Genomic DNA, 17500 nt, shown 5'->3' with positions numbered 1-17500 from the left:
AGAATAGTTACCTTTCCTCACCCTTATTCTATAGAGTCGATATGAAAATAATAGCAAAAAAATGCAGAGTATTTTAGGATGGTAATTTTAATAAGAGAGAGAGAGAGAGAGAGAGAGAGAGAGAGAGAGAGAGAGAGAGAGAGAGAGAGAGAGAGAGAGAGAGAGAGAGAGAGAGAGAGAGCGCCTCAAATTTCGTAATCCAAAATACACACGACAATATCATAACAATAGCCTTGTCATCCAACCCAATTTTGAGCACTATAAACAGAAAACAATTGACAATTATAACCTAACAACATAATTAAGATCGCAAATTATTTGGTATTCAGGGTAAAACTGTGCTTCATTTGACACATATATGCTATGACAAAATTGTACATTTCCATCTCAAATATTGTTTGATTTATAATGAACTAATTACATCATAGACTGCAAATACAAGTGAATTACGATCAGCACAATTTTTTCACTGTGATGACATTTTTATATTACGTAGAGCAATATACTAGGAATTCATACAGTAAATTATAAGGACCTTGCATCGTAAATCAGGAGCTCATAATTTATTGTAAATTCCTGGGAACGCACGAACAGAATGAAAACCAGAACCGATAGGATAATACCGGCACAGTTCTAACTATAGGAAATATAAACAGAGCCTCCTTTGTATTAAGACCGCTCCTCAGATGAATGAAATCAATAAGCGCCAGTCGGAACAAAGACAACGTCTTCCATATACATCGTCAAGTACGATCTCCCTTCCATGCCTAGTGTGGTGAACTGCACCACAGCCAGTAATTAGCTTCGTAGATTATTTAGTGGAACAGCAATGTCCAGCAACGTCCATTATATCTTGAAGAGAGGGATGGACTGTTCCTACTGTGTGAGAAAAAATCACCAGTCGTGAGCCACATTAGAAAAGGAAGAGGTGAATAACTGGGTACTCCTCATGTAACGAGATAGAAGAAAGAAAGGAAAAATTAGAGCCACCGTCGCTGCCGCCGAGGAAGACGACGACAGGGCACCACCCTAAATTACAGGAAATTACTTTGGCAAAATGTTATGGTACCGAGTTCCATTGAATCCTGTTATTCTGTCATGCATCGGAAATAAGCTGCGCTGTGTTGTGCTCAGCTTTGATGTGCTGTGCCGGGTCCATCCCTCAGCAGCAATAACGAGGAAATATCCTTTGCAACGTGTAAGTACGACTACACGATGGAACGCACTACACCGTCATGAGACGCTGTCGAAATTGCAACGATGGTGGCACGGTTGTCTCTACATATGGAAAGAAGGAGACCTTTGGATCTACAGCGGAAGCAGAATAGCGAAAGGGACGTATAATTAAGCTTGAATGCGGGATCCGAAACTATAAACGGTATCACATAAAAAGAGCCCGTATTACCTCTGGCTATAAGGTCCATAATAGCTCCCAAGTGGTGTCATCGTATGTGCTCTCGTGCAGCGAACCGTCCATAGCATTTTCATTTAACCATAAGGCCCTAAGCTTCCACAATGTCCACCAGGCTTCAGATAAGGACCAGCACGTCTGCAAGCTCTTATGGTCCTCATCCCCTTTCTCCCTCCTCCTTCTACTCCTACTCTTGCTCCAGTCGAAAAAGAGCGACTGTGAGTCATCGCAAAAAGGGGCGTCTTGACAGTGCTTATCAAGACGCACTATCTTCATAGGTATCATCGCATCTCCGGCCATATCGCAGGCAATTCAATAAACGCATTTGGAAAAACATATACCCAGGAAATACGTCCGAAGTGTCGCATCATAAAATGGAGATGGCCAGAGCAGACAAAAGCAGTCGTTATCAACACCTTCCCTAAGCTGCTCACGGCTAACTGCTCGGTGATGTAGAGACAAAGTATGCATTTGCTCAACAACATTTCCCATCGCCAACAATATGAATATCTCGATTGGCAATACAATGTATCCCAATAAAGGCAGTAACAAACTATGCAGAGGTTGGGAGGGAGGGAGAGACTTGCACCAAATTCCGCGTACCACATGCGGGTATTGGGCCAAATAACATAGTGTGAGAGTGCACTTTTATGTATACGTGTGTGTGTGTATGTTGTGTGGGTGTGTGTGTGTGTGTGTGTGTGTGTGTGTGTGTGTGTGTGTGTGTGTGTGTGTGTGTGTGTGCGTGTGTGTGTGTGTGTGTGTGTGTGTGTGTGTGTGTGTGTGTGTGTGTGTGTGTGTGTGTGTATGTGTGTGTGTGTGTCTGTTTGTTTGTGTTTCTGTGTGTGTGTGTGTGCGCGCGCTCGTCGCACGAGCACCAGAACTAAAGAGTTTCCTATAGGCTTGTGTGATGGCGAGTTGTAAACTAATGAGGAGCCACCCTGGCCTCAACAGATCTTAAACTCCTCACCAAACCATGAGAGTTCAAAGGGAATACAGGAGTAGGAATGAGTGGGTTAATGAGTGTGTGCGTACATGTGTGGGTGGAGGGGCGTGTGTGTGTGTCTTCCCATTTTTCATTCTTTCTTCCCTTTATAAATATTATATTACCTCCTCCTCCTCCTCCTCCTCCTCCTCCTCCTCCTCCTCCTCCTCCTCCTCCTCCTCCTCCTCCTCTTTATGAATCCGCAAAAATCTCAAATGACGTCATTTCTACTTTTGGTTCGTCGCTCTGGGCCATTGCTGGCCATCTTGTTTTGAATCCACATGTTTCCATTCACTACGTGTCACTTACATAAGGATTACAAAGGAGGAGCATGCCAACAGGAGACCTTTTGGTCCATAAATAGGTTGGATGTGAAAAAAATGAATGATAAACAAATTAAAAAAAAATTAGAACAGTATAAAAAATAATAAACAAAATAATAATAAACAAAAATAATAATAAACAAAATAAATAAATGCCGTCTCTGCTTGCTTTGCTTGTCGGTTATCTAATAATCTCGTGGCCAGTTTTCCAACCTTCCGTTCTACTCCCCTCTCCTCTTCCTCAGTTCTTCAAACTATTCCTTCGTTTCCTTCCAATTCTTCAAACCATCCTTCGTCGTTGTCGTCGTCGCTGTTGCTGTCGTCAAAGGATTACAAAGGCGGAGCTTGCCGACAGGAGAGCTTTTGGTACATAACTTGGTCGGATGCGAAAAAATATATATAAATGATAAAAGAAAAATAGATCAAATGAAATAAAAATTATAATAATATAGAATATAATAGATAAAATAAATAATACATAGGTATAGTTGAATGATAAACAAACAGGTAAATAGTAAATAATAATAAACTGACAAATGAATAACAATAAATGGAAATCAAACAAACAATAGATAAACAGACAAATATTTCGTCCTTCACCTCATCCTGTGGCAGATTTTATCCTTTTGATTCCCTTTCTTCTGTTCAATTTTCACAAAACCCGATTTCTCCCTCCTTTCCACCTTTTCATCTTTTCTTTCCTCTGTCTTCACCATCTTTCTTCTTCTTTGGCCCATTTCACGTCACGGCCGTCCCTCCTCCACTTTCAGCCTCTCTTTCTTGTGCCTTTTGTTCCATATCTCGCTCTCTTTCTCTCTATATCCTCTTTCTTTCTCACCGCAATTTTTCATTCTTACTTCCGCGTATTGTTTCCTTTCCTTTGCATTTCGTTTTCTTTCTTCCCGTTTTCTCTTTGTTTCCTACTCCATTCCCCGTTTTCTTTCCCTTTCCATCCCGTTTTCTTACGTTTTCTCGTTTTTAATACCCTTCTGCGTCCCGTTTTCTTCCCTCTCATATTTCACCTCCTTCCTGTATATCTGTATGATACCTCTATTTCTCCTCCTAGTTTTGGTCCTATTGTTTGTCATATTTTCTTTTTTTGTTTCCTTTTTACTTTATCTCTAATATCATTTTCTTTCTCCTTCCTTTTCCTCCTCCTCTTCTCCTTCTTTCTCCAAATTATCGTCATTCCTGCTTATGTTCGTCGCTCTGAGTCATTGTTGGCCATCTTATTTTTGAATCCAATGATTCTGTCCCCTACGCGTCACTTTAGCTCGTTGCTGCTTGCTTTACTTGTCGGTTATCTATGGTTGTTTTTCGTGGGCTTCCTCAGTTCTTCATTTCCTTCTATTTGTTCAGTTTCAAAATATTCCTTCATTTCCTTCCAGTTTCGTCGGTGCCGTTGTTGTTCAGGGTTACTCCGGAGATGCTTTTGGTCCTTTTCTTATCTAGATGATATTTATATTTTTGATAGTTGACAAGATGAATTGTTGATAATGTTAATGTAATTAACAAATAAAATAACAGATTAAATGTTTTGGTAAATTTGTCTTGTTTTTCATCCTTGGAGATTTTTTTTTTTTTGCCTATTTTATCCTTTTCCAAACCTGATTTTTTTTTCGCTTTTCTTTTCTTTGTTTCTTCTGTTTTCTTTCTTTTGTTTTTGTTCACACTTTCAGCTCTCTTTCTTGTGCCTTTCTGTTCTTTCTCGCTCTCTTTTTCAATTGCGTTTTTTCATTCTTCTTTTCGTTTTTTTCCTTTGCATTTTCTTTCTTCATTTTTTGTTTCTTTTTTTGTTTGTTTTCCTTTATTCGTTTTCTCCGGAGTTTTCTATACAGACAAACAATGTTATGCACCACATCGGGGATGTGAAAAGCTACAAATCGACAAGGGAAGAGCCAACCCTATGGGGAAAGAATGCCGCTTTGTCGTGAGTGTTGAGACACGTTTGACGACACGACCTCTGGTGACCAACCAAGAGCGCTGGTGATCGAGGACGTTACTGAAGACAAGGGAAGAAAGGCTGATCTTTTTGATATACAAGGGTTTTCCCAGGATCCGAATAAAATCAACTGGAGGCAAGAAAATTACATACAAGACAACCAAACTATTCATAGTTTGAAGCTCAATGAAAAGACGAAATGCGGATGGTGTTGGGGACGATGAAGAAAGATAACAAGGATCATAGACCAAAGGAAAAACGAAAAGTCAAAACTTAGGCAAAGGAGACACATACGAGAAAGAGGAGATGGAGATGCAGAGGGTGATTAGAGTTGAAGGTAGAGGAAGGAGAAGGTAAGAGGGAGTGGGAGAAGGAAGTATGGGTTGGAAGAAAAGGCAGAAGAGGGGAAGGGAGATAGGACGTAGGAAACCGAGAAATGAATGTGAGAAAGGAGAGACGAAGATGACGTGGGCCCATATCACCTGTCTCAACTCTCTGGCAAACACCAAAGTGTCAAGGCAATGAAGGATTCTAGAAGATGGAAGAGGCATATGGGAGACGGAGAATGGAGTAGAAAAAGAAAAGAGAGCGTGGGAGGAGGGTGGAGGGAGAAGGGAGAGGTTGGGAGGAGAATGAAAGGAGAAGGAGTCTATAGGAGAAGAACAAAATGTGGAAGAAGTAACAAATGGGAGGAAGAGGCATAAAACGGGATGAAGAATAGAAGGAAGAATTAGAAGAAAGGAGTAGAAGTGGTTGAAGGAAAGGGGACGATGTAAAGCTGATGGAAGAAGAGAAAAGAGAAAAAATAAGAGATAAAGTACGAAGAGAAAGAGAATAAGGGAGAGAGGGGAATGGAGGAGAAGAATAAGAAGAAGTATGAGGAAGAGGAAGAGTAAGAAGATGAAATGGGGAAAAGGGAGGACGGGGAGGGGGAAGGGAAGGGGAAAGAGGTGGATGGAGAGGAATTGGGGAGAGGAACAGGAGAAGGAAAAGGAAGTGGTAAGTGAGGATGATGATGATGATGATAAGGAGGAGGAAGATAAAGAGAAGGAGGAGGAGGAGAAGGAGGAGGAGGAGAAAGACGAGGAGGAGAATAGTCATGAATACAGGTCTGGGTATTCCTTTGTGTGACAGTAACACGGAAGGAGACGATGAACGTCGAGATTGAGGAAAAACTACTCCTCCGAAGTAGAGGTAGGCGCATGGCTGTCCTACAGGCGGCAATAAACGGGAATATTAGCCAAAAAATAATGTAGATGGCATCACGATTCGTATTAACCTGTTAATTAATGTGGTTAGTGCAACGTCTTGTTGGTTAAGTATGTGAAGTATCATCAAGGAGAGATTATACCATTTTACTGACCCTATCTTTCATTCACCTAAGTTTCCGTACTTAGAGCTATATCTGATTTTGATATATGGCATCATTTCATTGATGAGATTTTTACGCTTTATGAGTAGTTACTGGATCAAACCCGTGCGTTATAATTTACGATTGTGGCAAATAAACATAGATACACTGGCGTATACAGATGTTTCATGGACCTAATCTAATTAATTACCCACACACGAGCAACATATATATGAATGTATGTACTCACAAACACACGTATACATAGAAGCTGCCTGTACGTATGTTTTCCTTCATGTGTGTTGGGGTCATTCCTGACCCAGGGTCAGCGTGCTGACCTTTTCTCTTCTGCTCACCAATGCAGGTGCCGACTTCAATTACCATTAGCGTGTGGACGATCCGCACGACCAGAGTCCTCCGGAATAGCACTTGCGACGGGAAACCGGGCAGTTTTCATTGCTCGGATGAGGAAAATTATCCACTTTCCTCTTTAGTAATAATCGTCTTAGGTCTCGTAGTGACTGAGGCCGGATATTTCATCCGGCTAAGGGTCAAGAACTGCAGCAATGGCTGATGGGGGATACAACTTTAAAAGTCAAGCTTGTGTTAGCGTGGTATGTTGTATATCATACCATTATTGTACATTGTACTGGTGTGTTGCTTATTTGGGGAGTTATATGTTTCCCCCTCTTTATGAAATTGTCATATGTTTTGTAGTTTGTTGTTTTATTATTTATTGTAATTATGTGTAATCATTGTGTATATTTGTAATAATATTGGATATCGCAAATGCGATGCATGTCTGTTCGTGCCAAATTGGCAGCTGGGCGTCAGTGCAGAGCCAGTTCTCATTGTATACACACGCATTAGTTGTCAGTGGTATCAGAGATTACAGTGTGCTTCCCACTATTTGACATTCATTTCTTGTAGCCACCCGGTACAAGCTTATTCCTTTCCTAGCGGTTTCAGTTTCGATTCTCACTCTTGGTCTTTCGCTCATACGTCATTCCTGGTCCCTGTCCGCTTCCCCCCTGGGATACCTTCCTTGGAGCAAAGACTCGAGTCGGTGTGTGAAACCCAGATGGCAGCAGAGAAGCGCCTACTCTTACTCCCTTTTTGCAATATTCAAACGTTAACTTACTTTTCCTCGAACTCGGAGGCTCTGAGACTCTCTTCCCCCTTATACATTTTTCACCTGTCTAAGAAAGGTTTTAAAACAACTCCCCTATATCAGCACCTGAGTTTGTACTTGTATTCTATTATTTCCTTTATTTTCCGAGTAGATCTCTGAGGGAATTTCCTTTTGGAGTTTCCGTGTCTTTTAACAGTTCACTGAAACATGTAAAAAAAAAACAAAAAAAAAAAACACTTAGCAATATGTACGCAGCAAATGTGTACGGCTGCTGTTGTTTCTTTTTGGCTAACCAGAGCCACAATAAATAGTGCCGAGTTTGGTTCGCGCCTGTATCTTTTATTTGAGGGCAGCCGGCTGCCAAATTCCTTTTGGAATGATAATGGTAGGACAGAGGCTGCTGCCCAAGATTCTTCGTCCCGTGGGGTGCTCTGGAAAATCCACAAAACCGGGACTACAGGTGAAGCAGACCTTACGTTTCGTATGACAATGGAGGCTTGGCTATCCCCATTCCTCTTTCTTTGCCATTTATTTTCATGTATATATATTCACAAATTTTATTCAAATATATTCATGGCTGACTAGAAACTATATTACATCGATGAAAACGAGTGAGACATTTCGTTCAGGCTAATCTCAGATGTACTGCAGGAGTTAAAGCTCGTATATTGAGTAAAGCTAATTTATTAGATTTATTGCCTTTGCTCGAACCCACAAGAAATTACCTCGAGCTAATATCGATTAACATTTTCAGTGGGTTCAACAGCTTTAAATTCTTTATTCTAGTTGCAACTGGCGATTATATTCAGCTTCCACCAAATAAGTTAAACAATTCAGAATTAATTCGATTGCTCTAGTGTCCACCCCCCTTGTGTTAAAAAAAAAAAAAAAACGTGAGGGCGTTTCCATTGCAAAGATATTGAATAGCCTGAGGCAGACTAACATATTATTAACCCAAGTCCGATTTTTTCATTGTTCGTGGTTATTTTGATGTTTGTTGTTGCTCTTTGGTCTGCACAACTACTGTTTGGTAGTTGTTTTGTTTTTTTGTGAGTGGTCCCGTTTGCCTACGAAGGGCCGCGCGGCGATAACATTATGTACAATGTGTTTCATTGTGTGATTGTGAAGCAACCGCCTGGTAGGATAAACCCGTGTCATGTGTTGTGTTTGCTATCCTGTGCTGCGGTTTCTGGTTTGTTTGAAAATCATGTATGCTGGTGGTCGCGTAATCTACTTATGTGAAGTGTGTTGTCTATAGCTTAGATTTCAATAATTTTCGTCCAGGAGGTGAACTTTAATTCTGGAACGAAGTCGCCCGGAATCATCCGGATAGCAGACACTTGCCAACGTAATTATCGGGCTGGGGGATTGCATCAAGATGGGTTTAATGGTTCCTCCCACACTTTCACCAAAAGCGCTTTATCACATCAAAAAAGAAATGCTAAGGTGATCAATCTTATCTGACAGATTTTCTATTGTAGTAAGATTCACAAGATCTGTCTGTTGTAGCAGTTCAACTCATTCTAACTGATATGGTGTAGGTGGTCAGACTCTCTGAATAGACGTTTCTATTTTGGTGGTCGCACACTTCTGATATAATATGGATAGTTGTCCACATCACGTGCCGCTGTAGGGCGCGGTTGCCAATCTACTCAAGTACAGGCAGTCAACTTGGCAAGGTCGCGGCGCGCGCGAAGCCCCATGTAGTATATAACAGTGTAGCCGGCGACGATAGGCACACGTATAGATACAAAAACATGAAAGCTCTTTAAAGTTCGTCAGTCCGAAACATCACGATGCACTCTCACTCACTGCAAAGTACTCCCTGCAGCTTTGTAGTCCGACACAACAATGTTGCCTAATCCCACTTCACAGCAGTAATGCCTAAATCCACAGCCTCATAGCTATACCCAGCAGTATAAACCACATCACAAACTTCCTCTCTCACTAACACCAGAGGCGACTTAAAATCTTTATTCAACAATATTTTGACATTGCGCTATTGTTGTTTCAATGACATTTATGATGCGAACATTTCCTTTTATGAACCATATATACAGAGTATATACGCGTGTTCACTCGTATGTGTGTGTATGTGAACAATGAAACAATTCTCTTGATATTATAACGACGCAGCATATCCAGTGCGCATGTGCGTGCATACTAATGTGTGTGTGTGTGTGTGTGTGTGTGTGTGTGTGTGTGTGTGTGTGTGTGTGTGTGTGTGTGTGTGTGTGTGTGTGTGTGTGTGTGTGTGGTGTGATGCATGGTGTTATGTGTGTGTGTATGTGTGTGTGTGCTTATGTGTGCGTATGTTTGTGTGTGTGTGTGTGTGTGTGTGTGTGCGCGTTATATATATGTGTTTGTGTGTGTGCGCGCTTATATATATATACTATATATATTAGATATATAATATATATATGTTGAGTGTGTGTTGTGTGTGCGCGTGTGTGTGTGCGTGCGTGGGTGTGCGTGCGTGTGTGTGTGTGTGTGTGTGTGTGTGTGTGTGTGTGTGTGTGTGTGTGTGTGTGTGTGTGTGTGTGTGTGTGTGTGTGTGTGTGTGTGTGCCAATGCGTGCCTGTGTGTGTACTCACGCGCCTTGGTGTGTTGTGAGAAAACTCATCCAATTATGGAAATCAGCGGCGATAACAACTTCATGTAAACATCTACGGGAGACACTCAATAAATTTGGTTTTGGCCAATCGATGCAAAGTAGAACCAAAGACCATCAAGGATTACACTTTTCGATTCCCCTCACATCCTGGTGGTCGATTTTATACTTTCTGTTCTGTCTAATGCCAGACAGGAACCAGCCAGCATGCAATGGTGGTGTTATTAAAAATAAAAAAAAAAACGAGTTAGGCCAGTTCCAAGAAAAACAGGAAGCCATCTATGCCACCCATAAGCCTAGGTTTGAGCATGAGGAGTAAGTCTGACGGGCGTATTGTGTGAGCATTGTAGAGCATAAAAATAAGCACGAATTCACTCGTAAGGCTCAAACGTGTTTTGAGTGAAACACGTTAAAAAAATCCTAATCCAATTTGCATACAAATGTTCATAATTAGTTAACATTATGCAATAGCGAGTTATTAGTCCTTGTATTAGCCCCAACACGATGTGTCCGATTCGTTGTTTCATAATTAGAATATTCAACTTCACTCATATTTGTCTCGTTCATTAATTCATGAAAATCGTTTTGTAGTTCAATTGTTTGGACTTATTTGATACTTGGAAATGTACATTTACGTCTATCCTCACATTTTCTTTAACATGCGACTGTTTATGTCACCTGCTACGGGGGGACTGAGATGTATAAACTCCTGGGGTGTCTTGTTGTGAGGAGTGGTAGGCATTACGATTACCTCGACCTCTAATCATAAAATAAAACCAATCGTCATACCGTTCTTTAAAACTGGGGGGGGCATTTATATTGCGAGGCGTCTAACGGATCATACACTTTTTGCTAAAAGTACTACAAGCCTCCAAAAAAGGAAGAATTTGGGCATTCTAATCGTTGCACACTTCCTTCTATCTTCTACCAGCGAAGAGTCTTCAAGTTTCTCACTTTTATCTTCTGGAAGAATAACTGTAGCGAGCCAGACGTGCGCAGTTAGCAGATGAAGATGCGCAGCGGGGTGAGAAAAGGCGAGCGAGTGAGAAGTAGCAGACCGAGATATTACAAACATGACATATGACCAAAGGCGATAGTATATTCGACGCTACGCGCACGAGGCGGGAGGGTAGGTAGCGCAGAAGACCAAGAGAGCAGGTGGGCATAGAAACCGAGGGCGAGGCACGAGGCGCGCGCCATGTCCATTATGCCTATATATTGCACTCCCCTCCACCCTTCTCCCTCCCCCTTATCTTGGCACCTTCTGGATAAGTTAAAACTACCTTAGATGCCGCCCGAGGCGAGCCACCCGCGGTGCGCAATTGTCCTGGGTTGGACCAAATTATCCAGCTTCGGAGGCAGTGTCAGGCCCGTCCACGTGGCGTGCAGCAAAGATACCGCAGGTTGACCAGCCACGGGTGGCGCGTAATTTCATTAGGAGGCAACGTCATGTAGTACCATCCACGTGGTTTCAGGAAATCTGTACACTTCAGTCTCGAATCCATTTTTTACCTTTATCCCACTTCCCCCTTCCTCTTCTATATTTTCATTTACTGTTCCCAGTATTCTATTCCGTTTTTTCAGCAAATCTGAGTTACTTCTCCCACTCTCCATTCCATACTCGCTCTCAGCCTACCTTCAGTGCCACGCTCGGTACTTTTGCCTTCTTAATGATATTTCAATGTCATATTTATTCCCCATCTGCATACCGCAATCTGCCTCCCCGCCCCCTCTCCAGTTCCGCTCTTTTCCTTCTTTTCCTAATCTGGGCCATTTTCCTCCCAATCACCTTCTCTCCTCTCTTCATTCTTCCTTTTAGTTAACCCCGTTCTCTCTCTGCATTTCTCTTGTCGTCTCCCCCCTTTCCCTACGTTTCTTTCTTTTTACTGTAACCTTTAATTTAATTTACCTCTTCTCTTTCATTATGTCCTCCCCTTTCCACAGGCCTTCCCATCCTTTCAATTATAATTTCTCTCTCTATTTCATTTTTCTCTCCTCTTGCACCTAACTTCAACACTTGGTTGACTTTTTCACAGGATATGACTCGAATCTCAGCCATTTTCATTCTACGGCCAATGTGTTCCAACATTGACAAATCCTTTCTTTCCTCACAACCTTTCCCCCAACAATCCCCTCCTCTCTCCCGTTCACTCAGAGTGAATTAAATTCTCACCCCTCGTCACCTCACTTTCTTTTCTTCTCTCCATCCCCTCACAAGATTTGTTGTTGTGATATACTATATATCTAACCGAACCTCCTTTGCTTCCTCGGGTTTGGTATATCTGGTCTCATGACATTTCTCCTCCGGACATTTGGTCTCAGGACATCTGGCCTACAGACATTTGACCTCCAAGAAGGGACATTTGCTCTTCATAAGTTTTGGAGGTATCGACTGGTGACATATACTGTATTTCATCTAATTCTATTAAAAAGAAAAACACCAAAAATTTAACCCAGTTCTACAAACGGAATTAAAATGACGACTAATTTTGAAAGAACACCAATTACTGGTTTGGCATAATTTGCTAAATTGAAGTTATAAATAAATGCAATTAATGGGAACTCTTGTTATTGTGGCTTTTCATACCATTCTATGAATGAACGTGGCCCTGTACTGGCTTATCATTAAATTCTCCTGCCTTGAATTAAATGAAACATAAATTCTGAATTTCAATGTCTGTATTGTCTTTACAATGGCGGAGCTTGTTACTCATCTCTGGACTCTCTTTGGTAGCAGGTGATTTTATCATTTAATGCAGAGTACTTGTTGAAAAATCCATTCACTGTGACTAGTGAAAATTTATTGCGACAATGAAGACTTGCAGCTATTTTATGTTCTGTTAGATTTGCTTGGCGTTTTTGCCAGTGGCGGTTGTCGTTGCCGGCTATGAACTCTTGCGAAATATTGCACTAGCTGTAGCTACAAATTTAGCGGACTGTTTTGGTAATAGATATGTTATTAGAGCTTATAAAAAATATTCGGTCAAGAAATGGACTATTCGACTACAGCGGGTTTCAACCATATTTTCACTTGAGATACGGAATATTTACCATTTGAAGATGGATCATGAACACCGCACAAAAAAAAAAAAAAAAATTTATACGGTGTTCACCATGAAGCCTTGAATAATCGCTATAGGATCTTTGTAGACGTAAACATCCTTAAGTTTGGCAATCAATTAAATATGTCCTAATGAAGGACAGTGTTGTTATGGCAAAGTATGAAGTAAGGAATAAAATAGAGGGAAACTACCAATAATCAGGTTCCATACCAAGATAATAACTACGAGGTATGTATATATATATATAGAATATATATATATATTATATAAAGGTATATATATATATAAAATACTGTATATATGATGTGTGTGTGTGTGTGTGTGTGTGTGTGAGTGTGTATGTGTGTGTGTGTGTGTGTGTGTTTAGTGTGTGTGTGTGTGTGTGTGTGGTGTGTGTGTTTGTGTATGTGTGTATGTGTGTGTGTGTGTGTGTGTTTGTGTGAGCGAGTGTTTGTTTGTGATGTGTGTGTGGTGTGTGTGTGTGTGTGTGTGTGTGTGTGTTGTGTGTGTGAGTGTGTGGTCGTGCGTGAGTGCCGGTGTGTGTGTGTGTGTGTGTGTGTGTGAGTTTATGTGTGTTTGTGTGAGTGTGTGTCTCTTTGTGTGTGTGAGGCTGTGTGTGTGTGTGTGTGTGTGTGTGTGTGTGTGTGTGTGTCTCTCTGTTTGAGTGTGTGACTGTGTGTGTTTGTGTGTGTGTGTGTGTGTGTGTGTGTGTGTGTGTGTGTGTGTGTGTGTGTGTGTGTGTGTGTGTGTGTGTGTGTGTGTGTGGTGTTGTGTGTGTGCGCGCATGAGTGTGTGCGTATGTGTGGAGAGAAAAAAAAAACATTAGACCTTCCACCCCAGGCTAGTAAATAAACGACATGGTTTGGCCACAGAAGACAGGAGAAGGATTATGGGGTGGAGGCTAAGGCTAGCACCACAGCCGAACGCATCACAAACACAAGCACATATATAAGGGCACAAGCAGCACGTATATGTAAACAAACACTTCACGACCCCATGCACAAACACACCCATCATGGCATGTTCATCTACACAACAATGGCCACATATGCATACTAGGAACGTACTCATTACATACTACTACAATAAGTATAGGTATATATAGTATATACATATACATATATATATATATATATATATATATATATATATATATGCACATGTACAATTGTACATACATGTGTAAACTGTCAGCACACGTTTAATGTTAAAACCCGAACCTATCGACATCATTAGAGCCTCCTATGGTTTCTTATCTGAAGTGTCTGCCATTGGAAATGAATATCAGACAGTTTGAAAAAGTTTGAAAAAGGAGCGAAGGAGGTGGAAACTCTTCTTACGAGGAACGTCGAGATCCTTCTAATGGGCTCAAAGCACACTCAAGCAGCGCCTCACTAATCTCTTCATCAAGACGGCTAGTTAACTTATGTCTACTCCAGTTAGTGCCACTAGGTAAAACTATTCAGCCGGAAAACAATAAACCTTCACTTCAGGTAACGAAGTGCTGTACATGTAACAAATACCATCATAGACGGGCTAAATAGCGGTGTAACGGTTGGTGGAGCAACTAAGAAAACAAATAAAAAAATAAATCACTGTGGGCTGCCGGATAAGAGTAATTATTTTATTCTTGTATTTCACACCAACCTTCCCTTGAGTGATTGCATGATTCATAAACACACAACAGAAGAAAGAGATCGAATTGGTAACCTATGTGCGACTGGTTGGTTGGCATCTTGTTGACATAGATTTTCCTGCGTCTTGGCTTGGACACTCGTGGGAGAGAATGTCGTGACAAAAGACCCCTAATATTTAGTTTCTGGTCCCTGGTCTTCTACCGCAGCAACCATTCCTTTTTTTCGGAGCTCCTGAGACTGAACAATTCAGACCTTCCTTGGCCTGTGAAAGAAGACGCATACTAAACAAACAAACTTACCGATTCTGTGACCATTCCGTCCTCGTTTACATACACCAACTGATTTTATGAGGAGAACTCCTGCGCTCCCTCCTGGCGTTCTTTCCCGCACTTGTCGTCCTACGAGGTCACTTATTCTTTCTATAAGATATCCGTTTGTATTACCGTTCCTCTCTTTTCCCTCTCCCTACCTTCGTAATCACCCTCTCTCGTTGTTTTTTATCTGCCTCCCTTTCCCCTTTCTTACTGGAATACGGACGATAGACCATCTCGTGTGATGGTTCTCTGTGGTAAAAAAAAAAAGAAAAAGAAAATTGCAGTTACGGCTTCTACCTTGCGAGACACTTGAGTCAACCAACCAACCAACGCCTTCCTTCCTACTTTCTTACCTTCTCCCCTCATAAGCCTTCAGCAGAGGTGTGTCCGTTTTTCTTGGATAAACTTTAGTAATATTCCCTTGACCCCGATTTAGTCCGTTTGCCACTGCAGTAGGGGTATATTACTTAGATAGAGAGCAATCAAATTAAATGCGAAATACACGAGTTATATAACTCACGTACACGCACACTCACAGAAGCGTTATATTCCTTATGGAGAGTCTTCCCATCTCCTAATTCGTATCCCTCCTTCCCCTCCCCCTTCCTCCCGTATCCCTCCCTTTTACCTTCCACTCCATAATCCTCCTTCTTTTTCTTTATTGCAGCACTTACCTCCTTCTATTTGTTTCCTTCCTTTCTCCTTTTCCCTTAATCGTAACCTTTTCTTGTCCCCTTTTTCCTTTCCCTTGATACACATTACTCCAGACTTTTGTTTCTCGTTGTCCTTCCTTCTTCTTTTATAACTTCTCTTCATAGATCTTTCCCTCCCTTGTGTCCGGAACGTGTTAAGTTATTATTGAGGAGTTGAAAGGTAGGTGAAACGCAAGAGGTTAGGTCCTTTGTAGACAAACATTATGTGTGTATACGTGTTTGTGTCAAAGAGAGAGTGGGAGAGAAGGAGAGAGAGGGGGGAGAGGGAGAGAGGAGAGAGAGAGAGAAAAAGAGAGAGAGAGAGAGAGAGAGAGAGAGAGAGAGAGAGAGAGAGAGAGAGAGAGAGAGAGAGAGATAGAGAGAGAGAGAGAGAGAGAGAGAGAGAGAGAGAGAGAGAGAGAGAGAGAGAGAGAGAGAACAGAGAGGAGAGAGAGAGAGAGAGAGAGAGAGAGATACAGAGAGAGACAGAGAGAGAGAGAGAGAGAGAGAGAGAGAGAGAGAGAGAGAGAGAGAGAGAGAGAGAGAGAGAGAGAGAGAGAGAGAGAGAGAGAGAGAGAGAGAGAGAGAGAGAGAGAGGTTTTAAAGTACAGCGTTGTGATGGTCTGTGTTGGACGATCAGGACAACAACAGTCTTGGGGACGGTGAGAGTAATAACGATGACAGGCTCAGCATACGGGGAAAGGTCAAAGGTCAAAGGTCATCAATATTAGGGGAGGTCGAAGACGAGGTGGAGGATGGGTGTCCACGAGCGAACTGCCAAAGGTTTCAGGCGCTGACCCTCATTCCCAAATTTTGTACCCCCGAAATGTACAGGTTTGTCTGGCTTTTGGATTCAGTCTGTCACGCTACCTACGCAACTGTCAGTATAAACTGCTTCGGTCATCTATTGCTCTGTTGCTGAATTACCTCCTCCATTCCTCTCTGATGACCATGGTCGCATTTGTCCTTTTTCTTCGGTATGTCCTCTGTCCATTTGAACTGCTTCTGTCATCTATTGCTCTGTTGCTGAATTACCTCCTCCACTCCTCTCTGATGATCATGGTCGCATTTGTCCTTTTTCTTCGGCATGTCCTCAGACACCTCCGGTGGCATTGTCAGACTAGTCTGGTTAAGAGGCTTTGCTTTGTTATCTTCCAATAGCTTTGAGATACGAATCATAGCTAAAGATATGTGTATATACATGCATTTAAGGATACATATATCAAGAAACCATACATGCCCATTGACCAAATATACGAAAATTTTAGAATTCCAAGCGAATGATTTTACAAAAAGTACTCCAAGAGAGAAGTAAACAAACGCACCAATGAGAGAAAAATTACACCTGATTTCAAAAGACTAATTTACTAAGTTGTGTAAGAGCTTCTGGAGTAAGCTAATTTACTTGATTACACGCTTAACAGGCCTCTTTAGCATATTATCATCCCCAAGTGTTCAGAAGTTCTGGAGCATCGTGTACTTAAATCTCCCGTCCACGATGATTCAAGTGACAGGCAACATACTCGGGATGATGTTGCAGACTCGACGGCCTGGGAGATACAACTCCTGATCCCAACCACCCCCACCTCTCAGATGAATAAGATACTCGGGCATTACTCGTAGTGAAAACCGTCAAGACCGATTGGATGAGATTTCATGGAGGCAAGTATCCAAGGAGAAGAAAACCAGGTGTGATGCGGGTAACAGCGCTCCATAAGCAAGCGGGGCTCAACCGTTTTCTGAGGAATGAGAATGACCCGGGGTTGGAAAACGCCAAGCGGCCAAGGAGAATAGTAGAAAGGAGAGAGGACCCTAGGAATTATCGATTTGGAAACGTAGAAAGTCATGGGGATAGGTATGTGTGTCAAAACGTAGGTATGTGTAGTCGATATAAACCTGGTTGGGACAAGGAAGGAAGAAACCCATATATTCAAGGAGGAGGCAAAATGAACAGTATTAACCACAGTCCCTTATATCAGATGGTTTTCCATCTTCAGAACCGGTGCGGGAGGAGGGAGAGGACACCGACTTAAGAATGAA

This window comes from Oratosquilla oratoria, chromosome 36 (genome assembly GCF_046742065.1).
Source record: "Oratosquilla oratoria isolate Oo_2021 chromosome 36, ASM4674206v1, whole genome shotgun sequence".
Taxonomy (NCBI): Eukaryota; Metazoa; Arthropoda; class Malacostraca; order Stomatopoda; family Squillidae; genus Oratosquilla; species Oratosquilla oratoria.
Note: the sequence above shows the minus strand (reverse complement) of the source record.